The sequence below is a fragment of the Rattus rattus genome, chromosome 1 (assembly GCF_011064425.1).
Source record: "Rattus rattus isolate New Zealand chromosome 1, Rrattus_CSIRO_v1, whole genome shotgun sequence".
Classification (NCBI taxonomy): domain Eukaryota; kingdom Metazoa; phylum Chordata; class Mammalia; order Rodentia; family Muridae; genus Rattus; species Rattus rattus.
In genome coordinates this window covers 246652073-246663068 of record NC_046154.1, presented here as the reverse complement: position 1 = coordinate 246663068, position 10996 = coordinate 246652073, and the positions used below count along the sequence as shown (strand labels likewise).

Genomic DNA, 10996 nt, shown 5'->3' with positions numbered 1-10996 from the left:
ACTTCAGCTCAGAGATGGATTGGCCTGCTCAAGGTCAAATAGGACTGGCTCTCTGTGGTCTCCTGGCCCTTTCTACACATCCTCCTGCTCCTTGAGGGAAGATGTTGCTACTCCCAGTGGAGAACCAAGGACCAGAGTGGCAGGTGTGTCATGGTAGGGAGGTGCATCTTTGTTCCAAAGACTGCCTGAGGCATTAGCATGACTCCTTAGAATCCTCTCCATTTCCCAGACAAAGAAGCAGCTCCCAGAGGGGGCCCCAATCCATGTCACCCCAGGAGGACATAAGTCCCCTGCCCTGAAGGCAGCTGTTCCCAGGGCTCCCCTGGAATGAATCAACTCTCCTGGCAACAGTGACGCACACCACCCACCAGCGGCTGCCAGCCTCGCACCCTGTGCCCTTGCCTTCAGCAAGTCTCTCAAAGACATGCAGCTTTTTCTTTCTCCCTTTCTCTTTTTCCGTGGGCGTTGATGAGAGAGGCAATGTCACCTGGGATAACTTCTACCAGAGGCGGCATCATCGACAAGTCCACTCAGCAACCTCCTCGTGGGACCTGTCCTCTGTCACCCCTGACTGCCCCTTGGATGATGCTTCTGGTCCCTCTGTGGTTCCATGGTAACTACTAAGGTGGCCCTGACCCTCTCCCATGTGACAGGACAACAGCACGCGTTTCGGCCTCTCAACCCAGGCTGGGTAGCCATCTGTTTGTAGGGCAGCCTCCACTGCCCTCAGACCACCAGTGTTTACTGGAGAGTGGCGTCTACCACTCATCCGCACTGCCCTAAAACCCAAACCTATTCCCCACCCCCTACTTCTTACCTTCACCTGGATTTCAGCTGCTGATTTCAAGGCAGCTTCTCAGAAAATCTGTGCCCCATCCCAGATGCACAAAACCAAATCATACTCACAACTTGCATAGGCTCAGGCCGAGGAACAGGGAAGCCACTATACCCCTCAGACCCGGGGACAGAGCCAGCCACTTCTTTGTTAGAGGGAACCTGACATTGCTCTAGGATTCACATGGATGTGGGTGAGGCAGCACCGGAACCCAAAGGGGCCAAGATTAAGAGCGAGAGCAGAGTCCAATGGCTACAGAGTAGGTGCTACAGTCCTGAGAGGCCCGTTGTGGATGGGGCTGTACACACCCCTTTGTTCATCTCTTGTCACTCAGATGTTCCTTCTGTACCTTGACCTGGAGATGAGGGAGCTCTCAGTGCAGGGCCAGCAGGAAGAATCCAGGTCTATGTGAAGAGCACAGCACAGGGAGGGGACCGGGAGAGCAGAGTCACCACACTCCTGTACTGAAAGCCACGTAGGAACACAGGGAAGAGCCTCTTGGAAACTGACATAGGCCTGCAGGACAAGGCAAGTACCAGCCTCTGAAGAGTTCGGGAGACCCCAAGGCAATGAGGGTGAGGAGAAAGGGCAGATGGAGGCACAAGGAGGCACGGCTGAGCGCAAGGCAGCTGGAGCGCCCTGGGAGCCCTCTGCAAGGATGAGTGAATGCATAAATCACCATCAAGGACAGCCTTAAGAACCTAAATGTGGGGCTGGAGAAATGGTCGTCAGTAAAGTGCTTGCTGTGTAAGCACCGGGGCCTGGATCTTGATCCCTGTCATCCGTGTAAGAAGGTGGCTATTGCAGCACGTATCTATAATTCCAGTACTGGGGAAGCAAAACCAGGCAGGTTTCTCTGGAGCTTAGTGGCCAGCCAATCTAGTTCAATCAATGAGCTCGGCCTCAAATAAACTGGAGAGCAATAGAAGGTGACTCCTGGGCTCAACCTCTGGTCTCCACATGAATACGCACCTGTGTGTGTATGTCCACCTGCCCATGTTTGTTCTCCCTCTCCCTCTCCCTCTCCTTCTCCCTCTCCCTCTCCCCCTTCCTCTCTCTCTCTCTCTCTCTCTCTCTCTCTCTCTCTCTCTCTCTCTCTCTCCCCCTCTCACACACACACACACCATGTCAGAAGGAAGCAAAGGCTAACACTACCAAGGCATTTTTACTGAATTCATCGCTAAGCCTCGCCTCACCTCCACCCTGGTCAGTCCTACAGGTGAGCCAGCACTGCAGTTCAACTTTCAGAGGACAGATGTGAGGGGGGGACAAGAGTTATGTGGAAAAGTGATTGCTCAGCAGAATGTTGGTGTTAGGGTCTCAGGCGCTGCCAGAGCCATGGCTTACCATGCGGATATGGCCAAGTCCAAGAACCACACCACACACAACCAGTCCCGCAAATGGCACAGAAATGGCATCAAGAAACCCTGGTCACAAAGATACAAATCTCTTAAGGGGGTTGATCCCAAGTTCCTGAGGAACATGCGCTTTTCTAAGAAGCACAACAAGAAAGGCCTGAAGAAGATGCAGGCCAGCAATGCCAAGGCCGTGAGTGCACGAGCAGAGGCCATCACGGCCCTTGTGAAGCCTCAGGCCGTCAAGCCCAAGATGCCAAAGGGCCCCAGCCACAAACTCAGCCGTCTGGCTTTCATGGCTCATCCAAGCTTGGGAAGAAGACTCGAAGCTACATCGCCAAGGGTCGTAGGCTCTGCCAACCAAAGCCCAAGGTTCAAACCAAGGCAGAGGCCAAAGCTCCAGCTAAGGCAGAGGCCAAAGCTCCAGCCCAGGCTCCCAAGGGTGCCCAGGCCCCTGTGAAGGCCCCAAAGAAAAGGCTCCTGCCAGTGTGAAGACAGATGGGCTGCTGTGACACACCCACCTACACTCTATTTGCAGATGACCGGTGTCCTATGCTGTTTTTACAAATAAATTGAGACAAGAAAAAAAAAAAGAATGTTGGTGTTAACTTGATTGCAAGAGACAGAGAGCCTGGCCCACAGGGGTCTAAGTGCTGTGCATGTGAACATGTGACTCAGGCGCTGTCAATGTGGACGTGTGACTCAGTCATGGTTAATGTGGACTTGTGACTCAGACACAGCTGGATTCATGGGTCCAATGATGCTCACCTCCGCACTGGCCCCTTTCCTAGGCTCTGTGTGGCAGCAACAAAGACTTGCCAACTGCAGCCCACATCATCCCAGGTCCAAGTTAGGAGGCAGCAAGTGTTCAACACATAGCACTCATGACATGAGCTAAGCACCACATGGCCTGGATGCTTGCTGCCATGGTGTCCTCCAGCACACATGAAGGAGTGGAACCATCCTCGAGTCAACACTGGGAACCACTGCAAAGTGTCCAAGGAAGATTCTACAAGGCTACTTTTTCCTTGGCAGAAATAAAAGGAAGCACCAGACCTCTTTAGCCCAAGCTACACTGAGGAATACAAGGACCCCAGACTGTAGCTTTGCAAGCAGATCAAGTTCAAAATCCCTGAACATTTGGAGGAAGGAGGGAAGGATGAGGCCCAGGGATCTTTGTGTCATCACCCTTGGGAATGGAGTGTTTTAATCAAAAGGAGTACATGGCCTAGGCTGACATGGGAAGCAGCTGAACTTAGGGGATGCATGAGAAGCTCTCTGTGGTTTCAAATAACCAGAGCCAGAAGGTTGAGGGCCTTTGGGTGTGTTCCTGGAGTTGTCTCCAGAGAGCTTCTCTTTGGACAGCCTGAGATACTCCTGAGCAGCTCTGTGCAGCCTCTCTCTCATGATGGGGTTGGTAGCAAGATTGCTGTCCAGGAAGTGATTTTTCCTGCTTATTTAGAAAAACTATACACCTGTAGTCAGAGAGGATTAAATGAGATAAGAGGACAAAGTCACTTGAGATGGCCGGGACCACAGGCACTGGTGTGGTGACCACGATGACAGGTGACAGCAGGGAGGGGTCTGGGAACAGGATGACACTGTCCGAGTGGATTGTCTCCATCCTGTGCACCCAGGAATGCTTCTAAGCTAAGTACGGTGTGAGGGTGGGCAGTCCCTGTGAGACCACAGTGCCAACAGGACAGTGGCTGGGAGAAGGTCATAAAGGTACGGCACAACTTTGCAGCAGGAGGAAACTGAGTTCCTGGTCCAGGGCCCAGACTGTGGCCTCCTCATGACAACCTGAGGAGGTGGAAACTGTCATAAAGCCAAGTGACCCAGAAAGCCAAGGAAACAGTATGTGACATCTAGCCATTGCCAGAATGAGAAAGTCAACAGCCTCATGCAAGTCTCTCTGGTTTCCCATTCTGCAGCATGAGGAGAGACTCCCACCTTCTCCCTTCATCTGAGCCACCATGGCCTCGTGCTCCCAAATATTGGAGTCACTCCCTACATGCAAGGTATGGATCCAGCTATATGTCCTCTCACCCATCGACCTCAGTCAAAGGTGCATGCACATTAGAGGAAACTGTTTCTCTGTTGATGTAGGACTGCACTGCTTAAAATATTTTCTAATTCTTGGCTGTTTACATATCCCAAGTTGACCTCAAACTTGCTGGGTAGCTAAGCACAACCTCAGACTTCTGATTCTCCTGCCTCAGTGCTGCGATTACCATGTGCACCACTGTATCTGTTTTATGCGCTGCTGGGGATAGAACCCGGGCCCTCATACATGCTAGGCAAGCATTCTTCCAATGAGCCACCATCCCAACCTTTATTTTCTCTGATTTTTCCATCTCTTCTCAGGGTTGAAAACACCAGTGGCATTTGATTACGCTATTGCCCACAGAGTTCTCAGGTCAGGGTGAAGCAAGGGTCCCCCTGTTACTTTCCAAGTTTATATTTTCAAGTTCCACATCAAAACCTCCTGTTTCCTGTGGGTCAAAGAGGGCAGAATAGTGGCCTGGAAGCCTATGTGTCTCTGCTGTGTTCCATATGATGGAGATTCAGGCAGATAAGGAGCCAGCCAGGGCTTCTGGCAGCTCCAGCCATCCCAGTCTGACTGTTCCAGGGAATATCAAGTATAAGGACTGGGCTCCAGTCCAGTCTGACCCCTCCCAGAGTCAGGCTGTCCTACTGAAGATGACAGACTTCCAGAGAGGTCAGTAGCAAAACAATACAAAACAAAAACAAAAACAAAAAACCACACAAAAAGCAAACACTGATTCATGTACATGGTGACACCTCAGGCTAGGAAGCGACTCTTGGGGCCATGTCCTCACATGGATGAAGAGGGAAGTCCAGGTAGCAAGTGACTTCCACATGTGGCCTTCCCGGGAACACCTTCTGTACTGAGAGTTGGTACCATGACTGGGTGCCCAGCTCCCTTTGCAATCCACCCACGTATCTAAGCACCCTGCAGCCAGCTCCTCGAAACCAGAGTCCCCCATCTTCACATCACCCAGTGCTGGCAGTAGACTCCTATAGCCAGGGACAGAATCATCCAGTTCTGGATGCCACAAACACCTGTCTCCTGCATCAGCCCTTCCCATAGGCAATGTCCCTGGTAGGTAAAAAGCTGAGAGGCCATTGTATGGAGCTATAAAAACAAAGCTGCGGTGAAGACCCCAAGATACTGGGGATGCCAGAGCTGTGGGACGTCAGCCGACAAGAGCTACATACAAGTAGAATCAGCCCATGGGAGAGCTGTGTGCTTCAGGCAGCGAGGCTGGAAGGGCAGAGCCATCTAAGCTTTCTGACGTCAGACACAGAGCTACAGGACTCGGTGTTTGCTCAGTTCTTGTCTTACTTGGTCCACCATTCCCTCACTATGGCCCGCTCCTCTGCCTTTGGAATGATAATGTATCTTCTGCGTCCTGAAATATTGGAAGTATTGATATTTTATTTTACAGAAGGTTACAGTTAAGAAATTGCCTTCAGACTCAAAAGGAACTTTGGGCCTATGAACAGTGTTGGCGTTGAGAATGTGGTAGACTATGGAGACCTTTAAGTGCATTTTAAATGGGGAACTAAATTCATCCTGCATTATGATATGACCACGAGACTATGGCTATAGGAGCCATATCATAAAGCCATAGAGTGGAATGTGGAGGTTTGGATGAGGTTGGTTCCTGGTTGATACTGCAGTTTGAGGAGGTCGAGGTGGTGCAGTCTTGCTGGAGGAAGTGTGTGTCACCAGGGGGCAGCCTTGGAGATCATACAGCCTCACACACTCTCAGGTCACTCTGTTTCCTGCTTACATGTGAAGATGGGCGAGCTCTGGGCTCCCTGCTTGTGGTGCCATGCCTACTGCTTGTTGCTATGCCTCCCTGCCATGATGGACTGATATCCCTCTGGAACTACAGCCAAAATAAACTCTTTATAAGGTGGCTTGGCCATGGTTTTTATCACAGAGGCAGAAAAGGAATCAGCATACCGGCTTACAGATACTGTTTGCTTTATGTCGCCATATAATAATTCCCAGCCCTTTAGTTCCTTCCCTCTACCCAAGCCTGCGGAGCAGGACGTTGAGCTCCCTGACACCCGGCCTCACCTTTCATCACCAAGGCATCCTTTGAGCCCAGGATACAAGGAGAGTCATTCAGCTTCCTGGGACTGTCCTGTGAGAGCAAACACTGCTCTCATGAAGTCCCATGAAGGCAGAACACTGACTAGGAGCATCTCCGAATGACCAGTTCCCAAGGGCAGGGAGGGGAGAAGTGTCCCAGACTCCAAGGTAGAAAAGAGATGGCAGTCAAGGCTGCCTGTGGATGTCACAGCTGAGGCCTTCAATCCCAGCTTCTGGCTTCTAGAGGGCTGGAGTCCGCCCAGGAAGATAGTGAGGCCACAATGTCACCTGAGCTTTCCAGGACTGAGGTAGCACAGGCCAGCATCCAGGACCCTCGAGGGCTCTGCTCACACCATATCTTTGGAAACATCATGAACCTTTTCCATATTTAAAATTCACAATTACACAAATTTGCCCTGTGTTAATGGATGAATTGAAAACAAGGTCCCCTTACACTGGAAGGCTGGCCACACTGCTGCAGTGCCAGTGAGTGCAGGGCAAGTGACACTGTCACTCATGGAATTCTGTAGCTTCCTATGTAGTCCCTCGTGGGGGTATAACATGCCACCGGCCCCTCATGCTAAAGAAAGGAGTCCCAGGAACTCAGGCTCCCTTGCAACCTGCCCCCTCTCCCCAAGGAATTGCCCAGAAATACTCCAGCCTGGCCCAACCTTGAGACCACACCCTCACCAGGCTCTCAGCTAGGGAGAGGGAGCCCTGTGGAGATGAGGCAGCAGGAGCTCTGAATTAAAAACAGGAGGAACCAACAGGATTCACACTGCAGGACAAAACTCTCCTTGACATCAGCTCAAATCCACGGTCACAGCTAACAGGATGATCACTCTTGTCCCGCAGCACTGAGGGCTGGAGGAACAAGAACTGATGAAGGGGGGTTGGGGGGAGCCGGTAAGGGCAGGCCACACTTCCTGTCCACAGGAAGGCCTAAGAAGACCTGCAGGGCCTGAACCACTAGAATTCTCTCCTCCCTCCCTGGGCCTTCCTAACCCTCAGCATCCACACCCTTCTCTACTTCCTCCCAGCATGCTCTCTCTCTCCTGACCCTCAGTCTTCTTGTATTCTTTCTTAGGAGGCCTGGTGCCCTGAGCTACAGGGCTGAAAGGGCCATGTAAGGGAAGCCATGAAAACCAGCTATACCGGAAGCAGAGGACCACAAATAGTTCAAGACAAAGCTGAGAAGTAAAGGGTCTAGAGAATGAGGGCCTGGTGGGTGGGGTCTACTGGACAGGGTCTGGTGGACAGAGTTTGGTGGACAAGGTCTAGTGGACAGGATCTGGATAATGGAGTCTATTGGGTAGAGTCTGGTGGATGGGGCCTGGTGTAATCTTCTGAATGAGGGCCTGGTGAGTGGGGTCTGCTGGACAGGGTCTGGAGGACAAAGTCTGGAGGTTGGGGCCTGGTGGATGAGATCTAGTGGATGGATGCAGTGGAAGGGCCCACTGCAGTATTGAGCTCCAGGTGGCAAAGGTAGAAGCTCTGAGCTGGACAGAAGGAAAGTGGCCCCTGGGACCCTCCTCTGAACACTACTGCAGGTGTTTCTTGCCTTATTACTGGCCAGAAAGGAGTTGGGTTGATAGGACTTGCAGTCAAACAGTAGGCGGTGTACCTGGAGGGGTAGAATGTCCCTCCCTTCTGTGGGAATACAGTTGCAAAACACCAGAGGGCCCTGGGATGCCTGTGGAGTAGCCAATAACCTGAAAGACGATGACCTAGTAGAAGGAGCACAACTGGACAGTGGCTATGACTGAGAAACTGAAGGCCTATGGGCCAGACCATGTGGACTGCAAGACCCCAGTCCCAATCTAGAGGGCCAGCTCTGGGTTCCTTGGCACTGGAGAGTCACTGAAGGTTTGAAAACTATCACAACAAAAGCCAGGGAGGAGTCAAGAGCAGGCAGGGGTAGGGTGTTAGAGCTTAGCAGGTGTGGTCCCAGCCCACACTGTAGGGTGAAGGCAGTGTGTCCCAGCCCACACTGAAGGGTCGTGCAGAGGGGGCTGAGTGATTCCCGTCTTCCCTCAGCTTCCCACCCATATACTAACTCCAATAGAAATTCTGTGCCCATGGGGACAGACACCATAGAGGCCAAGGGAACCCAGGTCCAGGTCAGCAGGCCTAGGCTCATATTTGAGCCACCAGTTTGTTCCGTGTGACTTCACCAGTGCCCCAGCAACCTAGACACCAGCATCAGCATCCAAAGGGGGCAGTCCTGAACACCATCTAGAAAGGCATGCTCCTGCAGTAAAAGACATTCAACTTGCCACCTGCTGGAGGTTCACCCATCCATAGAGCTAGCCCTGAATTTGAGGTGACACAGCCATACCCCCCACATGGCTGTCAGGGCTGGCCAATGCCTGGATTTTACCATCTCAGCCTCTGGCCTAGTAGCCATCTGCCACTCGGCCAGGTGCTGTCAGTGATGAGAGGGACCACCATGCTGACATCTGGTGGTTTCCCATCTCAGGACAGATGGCACAGAAGAGACAGCTGGGATCACAGAGAGCTGTGGTAAGCAGGGGTCAGCACAAGACTCAGCCCTGAGCTGCCCATATCCTAGTGGGCCTTCCCAAGTCAAGTGCCTGTGTGTGTGTGTGTGTGTGATATTGTCCTACACTGCACAGATACTTCTGTACACAGTCAATACTCCTTAATGCCAGACACCCCTCCTGTTGGTACACCCCACCTTCCCCATCTGTGATGGCTACTTTAGGTCAACTTGTCATAAGCAGAGTCATTTTAGAAGAGGAAACCTCAGTTGAGAAATGGACCCACCAGACTGGCCTGCAGGCAAGTCAGTGGTACATTTTCTTGATGGGTAATTGACGTGAGAGGGCCCAGCTCACTGTGGGTAGTGCCACCTCTGTGCTGGTAGTCTAGGTGCTATACAAAAGCAGGCTGTGGCAGCATTCCCCTCAGCCTCAGTGTCGGCTCCTGTCTCCAGATTCCATTCCTGACTTCCCTCGGTGACGCTCATGATACAAAAACTGTTAGTTGGAATAAACACTTCCCAAGTTGCTCTTGGTCGTGGTGTTTTATCACAGTACTAGAAACCCTGGCTAAGACATCCCTGAGTGCCTGCCTCGAGGCTCCAAGGACAAGAGTTCATGTGCATGTTAAAGGCTGGCCCCCTTCCCTATGGGAAGGTAGTACCTACAGCCACCTGGAGTTCCTGATGAGCTGAACAGAGAAACACAAGGACAACACAATCTTCTCCATCAGCTCAGAGGACACTCAACACCAATGGCGGTTACAGGGCTCACTAGGCTCTCCTCCCACAAAGAGCTCAGCAACAGGTACCCTGGAGACCAGGAAAGTATAGTGACACAGTTTTAGCACAGGGCCACCTGACCACCTCTGGCCCCTTTGGACACTGGACATGGTGACCAGCCCTGAAGTCTCTGTAGTACAAGGGCAGAGAAGAGGGGACAAATTGCCTGAAGATTTCCAATGCTATCCCCTAAAATCCAGTCTTGAGACTCAACCCACAGTCCTGGTGGGTTAAGAGAGATGTCCCCGGGCCTTGGCAATGAGGTGCTTTGAGGGTGGAGACCAGAGCCACAGGCATCTCCAGGAATAGAGAGTAGCATCCAACTCCTCAGCCTCACCACACATTCAGGACCCTCTACCTCCAGGCTGATCCCTCTAAATCCTCTTGCCTCTAGTCTGTCCTGTCACTTAGAGGCAGCCTTGGGGTGACAAGCAGCAGGAATGCACTGCTCACAGCTCTGGAGGCTGGGAATCCAAGACTAGGTGTATATTGACTCTGGGTCTGCTAGGGACCACCTTTGGGCTCAATAGCCAATCCTCTGGCTATGTCCTCAAGCAGTAATAGAGTGAGGGTGAGAGTCTGTATGAAGTCTCCCATAGAGGGTTCTCATCTCGGCTCTACCCTCACCTGCCCAATGCGCCTCCTCACATTATCATGTAAAGGTTGGATTTTCAGCCTGTGGAGCAGAGCACCCGTTCAGGTAGTTCTTTACTACCACCTGAGCCAGCCAGGGCCCCAGCCACTGTTCTAGGTCAGCTCTCCCATTTATGGGTTGAACGTGAACGCTCCAGAGTTTGTGTGCTTTGAAGAATACTTAGTGACCAACAGGTGGTGCTGTTTGAAGACGTTGTGGACCCTTTAAAACAGTGGTTCTCAGTCTTGCTGATGCTCTTATAACTTTTTCATACAGTTCCTCGTGTTGTGAGGACTCCCCAACCATAAAATTACTTTCGTCGCTACCCCATAACTGGAGTTTTGCTACTGTTTGGAATCATAATGTAAATATCTGTGCTTTTCAATGGTCTTAGGTGACTCTTATGACTCAAAAGGGTATCAACCCACAGATTGAGAATTGCTGCTTTAGAAGGTGGGGCCTAGCTCATTGGACTGTAGAACCATAAAGGGTGGCCTTCAGGGTCATAAGCCAGTCCCACTTTTGACCTGGGTTTTCTGCTCCCTAGTCTGCTGAGATGTGAGCAGTCACATAGCCCTGCCACCGTGGCTGTGAATGTCTCCCACTGTTAGATCTTCACCATGGTAGACTGTGTTCTCTCAAACTGTAAGCCAAAACCAATCCTCCTCCCTTACACTGTCTCTATCCAGTATTCTGTTCTGTAAAGAGTATCTAATATATTCCCTCAAGGCCCGAGAACTTGGTCAAGGTTTCTAGAGAA

At 51.6% G+C, this 10996-nt stretch overlaps 1 pseudogene; it reads left to right on the top strand.

Moving 5' to 3' along the window:
• The first annotated feature begins 2191 nt into the window (after positions 1-2191).
• LOC116889914 lies at positions 2192-3044 on the top strand (annotated as a pseudogene).
• The last annotated feature ends 7952 nt before the right edge of the window (positions 3045-10996 follow it).